Source organism: Pelophylax lessonae, assembly GCF_965119305.1.
Source record: "Pelophylax lessonae genome assembly, chromosome: 1".
NCBI lineage: Eukaryota > Metazoa > Chordata > Amphibia > Anura > Ranidae > Pelophylax > Pelophylax lessonae.
In genome coordinates this window covers 802,633,972-802,642,570 of record NC_138768.1, presented here as the reverse complement: position 1 = coordinate 802,642,570, position 8,599 = coordinate 802,633,972, and positions in this window count along the sequence as shown.

The following is an 8,599-nucleotide window of genomic DNA, read 5'->3' as shown; positions in this document are numbered from 1 at the left end:
GACTGAAGATCTTGTGCCAATAGTCTAATCTGCTCTGTGCTCAGCCTAAGAATTTGGGGAACGTGTGCCATTACCATGAGATGGGATAGTTGCTGCCCCGAGGCTATTTGATGCTGCTGGTGGTGCAAGGGTTGTGAAGATGTGTGGGGAGTGGTGGTTGATTGGTTGTTGTGGTCCACGGTGCGGGGGGAAACGACATGTCGCATTGGTGACACAAAAGGAGGACGGCCTGGGGAGGAGTGAAGTGATAAAGGTGTGGAGGGAATGTAGTCAGATAGAAGGGGTATTGTGGAACCAGTGCGCATTGAGGTTGTGCAGGAGGATTGCTCATTGAGGGGTGTGGGAGTCCGAACGGAGTGTGAAGTGCTAGGAGTGGCTACAGGAGTAATTGTCCCATCCCCAGCTGCCTGACAAGTGGCCAACACTGGCATTACCCTCCCACTACCACAACCTGCAGTGGCAGGTGAGTGAGATGTTTGGGAGGGCTCTGCCAATGGGGCATCTTCAGATCCAAACAGGCATTGGCGTGTCAACACTTTGCCGATCCCGTTGATGCTGGTCTGCTAAACTTACCAAGCTGTTACGCATATCCTGTTGAACCTGTACCATTGTTGCTACAGATTCCTGTATGAGCCCGAGCAGACGTACTACCTCAATAGATTTCTGAGTACGCCTCCTTAACTCATTTTGGATCCGATACTCATCAAGCAGCCTCTCAGCTACATCCAGCATAGATGGACGAGTTTGGGTAGGTGACAATCCCTCTGCATCTAAGGCTACCTGAAAGCAGAAGAAATAGACCAAATCATTATCAAACATCATGACTAAATATTTCAGATTAGTTTGACAAATTAACACCCCAAGCAGAACATTGAAAAGTTTGATGTGCTTCTAATAAGTACTTGTTCATTGTAAGATTATACAAGCTAGCAACACTTCTGATAATGGGTACATATTATATTGGTATGACTAATATGACAAAGGCAAAAAAGATTCAACATGAAGGTGTTCCCAATTAACCCTGGTGTGGTAGGTTGTTTATGCTTTTGGTAAATCGGTTACTACACCAATGACTTTAGACATCTCCGTATGTTGTCTAAAATCTTGCCATCAATCGGCTACAGGACAACCCAACCAAACGATACCCATGAATTTGGACCTGGAAAATCAAAGACTGGCCGGACTTTAAAGATCCTGGATGTTTTTGGAACATTAGTGCCATGCCAAATTATAACATAATTCCCTGATGTTCAAGATAGAACTCTTGTTGTGCTGGTGCATCGTCAGAATGTCATAGCACTAATTTAACACACACAATGTAAGCCACATCTAGCCCAAAATCATTACTACCATTGAAATGTTACATGTGCACCTTGTTCCCTTATATCACATACCACAGCACTGGATGCAGAATCGTCGCCAGCTCCTGATCCAACTCCAGCTGCTACGTCAAGAGGGGCCTGATGTTCTTTTAAAAAAAAAAAACATGTTTAGTACATAACCTTAGGCAGTAATGATTATGGCCAGATTGCCCTCCTAGCTTCAGGAATGAGGTATTGAGGCCAAACATTCAAAAGTGCTTTCCTGGGCTCATAGGACACTTGCTAAACCCTCCCAAAGGTTAAGAAGGCTTGGTCTGCCTACTAATGACGGCACCCATTAATGCTGTCAACTGTGTTTTGCAGGGTAAACATCTAAAAGGCAACACTCTTTCATAAGAAAAAACATGTGTGTTAATGGGGTTAATAAGATAGCAAAAAACATTATTTGGCTAGACATACCAACACCTTCCTCCAGGCCTTGCTGCACTGGGTGTGTTCCCTGCTGCGGATCTTCTGTAAAGGACATAGCAATATGAGCTATCTTGGCAAAAAAAATAAAAAATCTACATTGTTTGGCACAGTATGATATTGGACCTACCAGGAGGAGGGTCAACACTGATGTCAACACCTGTGAGTCCGTCTGGTTCGCCAAGCTGCATGGGCTGTGGAGGGGCTGAGATCCGTGCTACAGATGAACAAATTGCAGGTTGGGGAAAACAAAAAAAGGACAATTGTAAGGGCAAGTATCAAATTCTATTCATGTCACACATAGGATAGTAGTTAATCTTTTCAAAACAACTCACACAATTGACATCCAAGATAATATCCTACCTCGGTGCAAAGCATCCGAATCTAAGTCCTCTCTGGGAAAGATGGTATCGGGTCCTATGATCTTCAAGAAAGGTAATTGATAATCCCAGAGAGAACTTCGTGCACGTTCATCCAGCCGACCTTGTCGGTCATAAAGACCCTCCGCAGCCCATGCAATTAGCTTCTTCCGAACGGACCCACAGATGTCGTTGACCTTCTTCCGCACACTGTCACGGTGGCGAGGTGCTTCACCCAGTGTATTTACAGCATCCCGGATTTCATCCCACAATCTGTTCTTCTCTGTTACTGAGTAAGACGCGGCCCTGGTCCCATGTATCGCCTGATATCTGGCCATATAGGCGTGGACCAGGGCACAGCACTGATTGTGGGTGAAACGGGGAAGCCGGGGTAATGTGGACAAGCTGACTCTGGTGGACAGACCCTCTCCAGGACTACTGTCAGAAGAGCCAGCTTGTCCACTTGGTGTGTTACCACCTCCCCCGGCTTCCTCCTCCGGGATGGGGATGGTGGACTCCCTCATGGATACAGCTGGAGCCTCCCTCACACCAGAGCCAGACGATCTGCCCACCCTGCCCCCCCTGCCCCCCCTGGCCACCCTGGCCACCCTGGCCACCCTGGCCTCCCTGGCCACCCTGCCCCTTCTCATCCTTCCAGTGGGTGGGGCCATGGGAGCACGAGGTGGGCAGAGAATCTGGCTGTCCAGCAGCAGCAAAGAGCCCCAAACTCCTAAATCTGAAATGACAAAAGAGAAAACAGAAAAAACATGATTTGCAGATTGCTCTTCATATACAGTATAATTAGTGAACAGTTACAGAACACACTAACCTAATGGCACAAACAGACTTGGTGGTGGTGGTGGTGGTGGTGGTAGTAGTGGGCAAAGAGCAGAAGAGGCTGCAAAGAAATGGAAAAAAAACACATAAGAAAACGCATATGGGTACAAATCACACGAGGCCCTCCAAACACTTACCTAATGGCACAAACACGGTGGTGGTGGTGGTAGTAGTGGGCAAAGAGCAGAAGAGGCTGCAAAGAAATGGAAAAAAAACACATAAGAAAACGCATATGGGTACAAATCACACGAGGCCCTCCAAACACTTACCTAATGGCACAAACACGGTGGTGGTGGTGGTAGTAGTGGGCAAAGAGCAGAAGAGGCTGCAAAGAAATGGAAAAAAAACACATAAGAAAACGCATATGGGTACAAATCACACGAGGCCCTCCAAACACTTACCTAATGGCACAAACACGGTGGTGGTGGTGGTAGTAGTGGGCAAAGAGCAGAAGAGGCTGCAAAGAAATGGAAAAAAAACACATAAGAAAACGCATATGGGTACAAATCACACGAGGCCCTCCAAACACTTACCTAATGGCACAAACACGGTGGTGGTGGCAAAAAAAGCAGAAGAGGCTGCAAAGAAATGGAAAAAAAAACACATAAGAAAACGCATATGGGTACAAATCACACGAGGCCCTCCAAACACTTACCTAATGGCACAAACAGACTTGGTGGAGGGGGGGTGGTGTAATCCTTTATAGGCAAAAGGAGGCTGCAAACATTAAACATACATGAGAAATCGCATGACCTACATACGTGCACATAATAAATTACAGTTATCAGGAAAGCAAAAATGGTGTCTTTGGAAGCTGGGAAGGTAAGGGGGCAGGTTTAGATGCCAAATCTAGACTGCACACCTTTAACAAACATGAGAAAACACATGTCCAAACCACATGCACATGGGGCCAACTGCCAATGATTAAAAGACACTTGAGGGGTTCCCAAGCTATTGTGGGTTGGAGGGGATTCACCATAGACAACTTAAGCACACCCAAGATAAGTACAAATTCTCTCCTTCCTTTTTTTTGGGAGAGAGAGATACAATTGTCTTACCTCCAGATAATGTAGGTTGTGGGTCACAGGGTCTTGCTAGCACATAAGAAACATCGATCTATAACATCCAGCAGCCATATTGGCCATGTGCTCCTTTTATAGCTGGCTCACAGGTGTGATAATTAGCGGCCGTTTCTATATATATCTGCGCATTCGCGAATTTGCGCGTTCAAAATGGAGGACGATATCCCAGACGCATTAGATGGTGCAATGCTGGCATTTATCGGTGCCTTGTTTGAGGAGGCCCTAGCACAGGAGGCAGCAGAAGGTGGGGAAGCTGCAGCAGAAGGTGGGGAAGCTGCAGCAGCAGCAGCAGCACCTCCAGCAGCAGCACCTCCAGTCCGTGTGCCCTTACCTCGCCAGCCACGCATTTTTGCTCCAAGGATCTATTTGGACAAGCTGCGGGATTCTGATGTCAGGAGGAAGTTCAGGCTCGAGCGAGGAACTATTCTACACCTCTACCAGCTCATAGCAGACAAAATTGACCCGGACACACAGCGCGGCCATGCGGTGCCCGGCATGGCCAGATTGCTGGCCACTTTGTATATTTTAGGGCGTGGCAGCTTCCAAGCCACTTCGGGAAGTATCATGGGCATTAGCCAGCCCACAGTTTCAAGGGTGTTCATGTTGGTCATTAATGCCATAGTCGATATAGTGCCCAATTTTATCCACTGGCCACAGAATGAAAATGAGTGGAATGAAGTCAAGTTGGGTTTCTACCTGCGGGCACACATGCCGCAAATCCTAGGGGCAATCGATGGCACCCACATAGCCATTAGGCCACCAAGGAGCCACGAAAGTGAGTACCGGAACCGCAAGCAGTACCACTCCGTGAACGTCCAATTAGTGTGTGACGCCAAACAGCGCATCATGAGTGTCAACACTGGTCACCCAGGGTCGTGCCATGATTCCAGTATGTTAAGAACCAGTACTCTGTACGAGGTGTTTGAAAGTGGACAAATGCCCCAAGGGTGGCTTATTGGTAAAGTATTTTGTCTTAACAACATAAACTGTAAGATTACATAGACATAGGAATAAGCTACATCGGTGTACACCCTGATTTAAGCAAAGCCTACCTAAAATGGATGTGTTAGGAGTTGTCAGGCTGTTCACACACAACCAGATCAGCAGCTTAGCAGCTCACAAAAGAAAGATTTGCAAAGTTGTCTTTGAGTCCAATGAAGGTGGTTAACCAATGTGTAAATGGTGTCCTCTAGCCACCCAAAGAAAACCTACAAATGATTCCAATGGTATTGCCATATCCCCAAAGTACTTTGCATAAGTGAGTCAATATTGGTTTCCTCACTCTAGTTGCAGATATATTCCAGAAGTAATACCTAGGCTAATGTAATAGGAACAAAATAGGGGCCAAGTTGGAACTTGCAAGAGAAACCCACCACTTTGTGTGTCCTTTTTCCCATTTGTATTAGTGATTTAGGCAGTTAGACAGAGTTGAGATGTTTCATATGAGTTTTTGCAAACAGACGAGCAGGTTGTTTAGTAAAATGCCTAATTGTCTCCCATTTTGAGGAGTCCTCTAAAGTCACATGATATGAAGAACTAATGTATATTTTTCTTATTTTTCAGGGGATGCTGGTTACCCGCAGCTGACGTGGCTGATGGCTCCAATCAGGTACCCCCAGGGCCCAGCAGAGAGGAATTACAACAGGGCCTTGCGGAGAAGCCGGAGTATCATTGAGTTGACCATAGGTCTTCTCAAATCCCGGTTTCTCTGCTTGGCCCGGCCTGGGGGTGAACTCCTGTACTCTCCTACAAAGGCTTCCAAGATCATCCTGGCGTGCTGCGTGTTGCACAACATGTGCGTTGCCCGGGATGAATCTTGGGAGCTGATGGAGGAGAGGGAGCCAGAGGTCCGTCAGCCGGCGGCCCCCAGGCGGCGGAGCACCGCTGCAGGTATGGCCACCCGGAATACCCTGGTTGCTAGCCACTTTACATGTAAGTACTGTAACCGGTCAAGATAGGGCATGTGTATTAATTAGCTAGTTAGCAGAGGTGCCACTCACAGGGAGACAGAGGGTCATTATCATCTGCCAATGATACTTGCCATTGTAGATAAAGTGTAGTCAACATTGGTAAAATTGTGTTACTTGAGCAAAAACATGCACCTCTAACCATAAACATGTTGGTATTGTGAATAGTGTAAAGGGCTGAGAAGAGCTGGCAGGTGTTTATTTGTGTCTATGCCACCTGTGTAGTTATTGATAACATGAACGGCTGCTTGGTATCTTATGGTGTTGTAATTTTCCAGAACGTCAACATCTTGGAATCATGGCACGTACCATGGGAAGCCTGTGGTGATGGGCTGTCTGGCGTCACAGGTGTGTATTCAAATGTTTACATTAATGATTTCTGGTTTGTGTAAGTTGGCATAAAATGTGTTATTTCACTCGTGATGTCGAAATTAAATGAAGTTCAGAATGAAGCAAACAGGCATTAAGATGTGATTTTCATAATGAAATGTCTTATCCTTTGTTTTATTTTTCCAGGAGTGGTACTGCTTGCGGGTGTAGGTGGTAGAAACCCACCTTGATGGACTCCACTCATCTTCTTTTGTGGTCAGTGGATATTTGGTAAGGCACATGGCCAATGACCAACATGAACACCCTGGAACTTCGAAAGTGGCTTGGAAGCTGACCAGCAACCTTGCCATGCCTGTCCCCTATGAGCCGGTAGAGGTGCAGAATGGATTCTGAACTCTGCCTGAAGTTGTGGAAGACATCAGAATCCCGTAGCCATGGAGCAAAGATCGTGGTCTGGCGCTGTAAATGCACACGGACTGGAGAGTGAAAATATTATTTTGCTGCATCCCTCCTTCTGCTGTCATTCTCAAATAAATAAAGACTTTAGAATTGAACATGTGTTTTTTTGTTTTGTGTGGGTGCCTACAGACAAAAGGGCCATCCACACTGTAAGATTTAGAGAAGACTTTATCCTTCAGATTGACATTTTCTATGTAGTGCAAGGGCCTGCCTGATTGCATCCAAATTGAAAGTGTTGAGGTTTGAGCTTATATTATATGGTATGGTTAAGTCTACAGGAAAAAGTCTAGACAAATTGTTAGTGTATGGCCCATTAAGCTGCCAAGGCCGGAGTTTTGCACTTTGCATGCTGCTTGTACTGGTGATGTGAGGGGTTGTAATGTAGAGTAGGGATGTGACAGTGTTGTGTTGAGGTGTGAGGCAAATGTAGTGTTGGACTATGAGGGTCTGTGTTGTTGAAATATGGAGAGAGTCCAATATCAGACACCTATGTTTATTGGTCAAGAAATTGTAAAAACCATGGTAAATATGTAAAGAATTGCATCTCGATAAAACTAGGACCACACTCATAAAATCAAAATTGTGTTGTTTCCATTGATGTGCTTGAAATTTGGGTAGGACACCCCCCCCCCCCCCCCCAAATTCAAGATAGTTTAAAAAAACTGTTAAAAAAAATGAGAGTGAAAAGAGATCCCAAGTGTAGTGATGTGATTTGAACCCATGACGTTGTTAACTGCAGTGAAGTTGCAAAGCACTTAGCTATTGTGCAGAATAAAGCTGTATGGTGGAAAAAAAGGAGTGTGTTAAGGCTAAAAAGCACATATAGCTAAAGAACTAAACATTGTATGGAATGTGGGAAGAAGACCATGGTAAAATTGTGAGGTTTCATCTTGCCCTGAAGTAGGGTAGGGGTTTGGTCACTTGCCTTTGGTACTTTCAATCATAAGATCGATTCGACACACAGACAAGATCAAAAAAACACTTAAAATGGTGTAAGCTTGCAAGCGCTTCTGAGTGTAACATTATTTAGCAATATATATGATGTAATCCGTTACATTTTAGCAATATAAACAAAAAAAGAAAATAAAAAAAGTAGGTGGAGATGGTAAGCCTCGAACCTACAGCAGAGGGAGATGAATTACAGACGTGTGATGTGTGCACTAATCCACTACCCCACATCGCTATGTGAAACTGCTATAAGCACGAAGACATAAGTTTGCGAATTTGCGAATTGGCGAAGCCGCGATCGTAAGTGAATCCCGCTGACGGCGGAATTCATTATTGCTGTTTCACTAGCCAATTCGCCGCAGCGCAAGTTAATTGATTTGAACGCGGCGAAACTGAAACACGTCATAGATGTTTGAAGCTGCAGTTTCTTTAAATCCGGCCCCCCGTGTCTAGGGGGTCTATAAAGTGTACCTGTGAAGTTTCAGCTCTGTAGCATGTCCAGAACCAGAAAAAAAGATAATTTTTCAGTAGAGCAGGGATGGTGGGAACCCCTTTTACACCTATATGATCTTTTTTTTCTGGTTCTGGACATGCTACATATATATATATATATATATATATATATATATATTAAAAAAATACTCAAATACCAGCCCTCAAAGGGGCTTTTGGGGAAAATATATATATATATATATATATATATATATATATATATATATCACAGAACAAAAAAAATTACACAAATACCAGCCCTCAAAAGGGCTTTTTGGGGACAATAGATATATATATATATATATATATATATATATATATATCCAAAAAAAAAC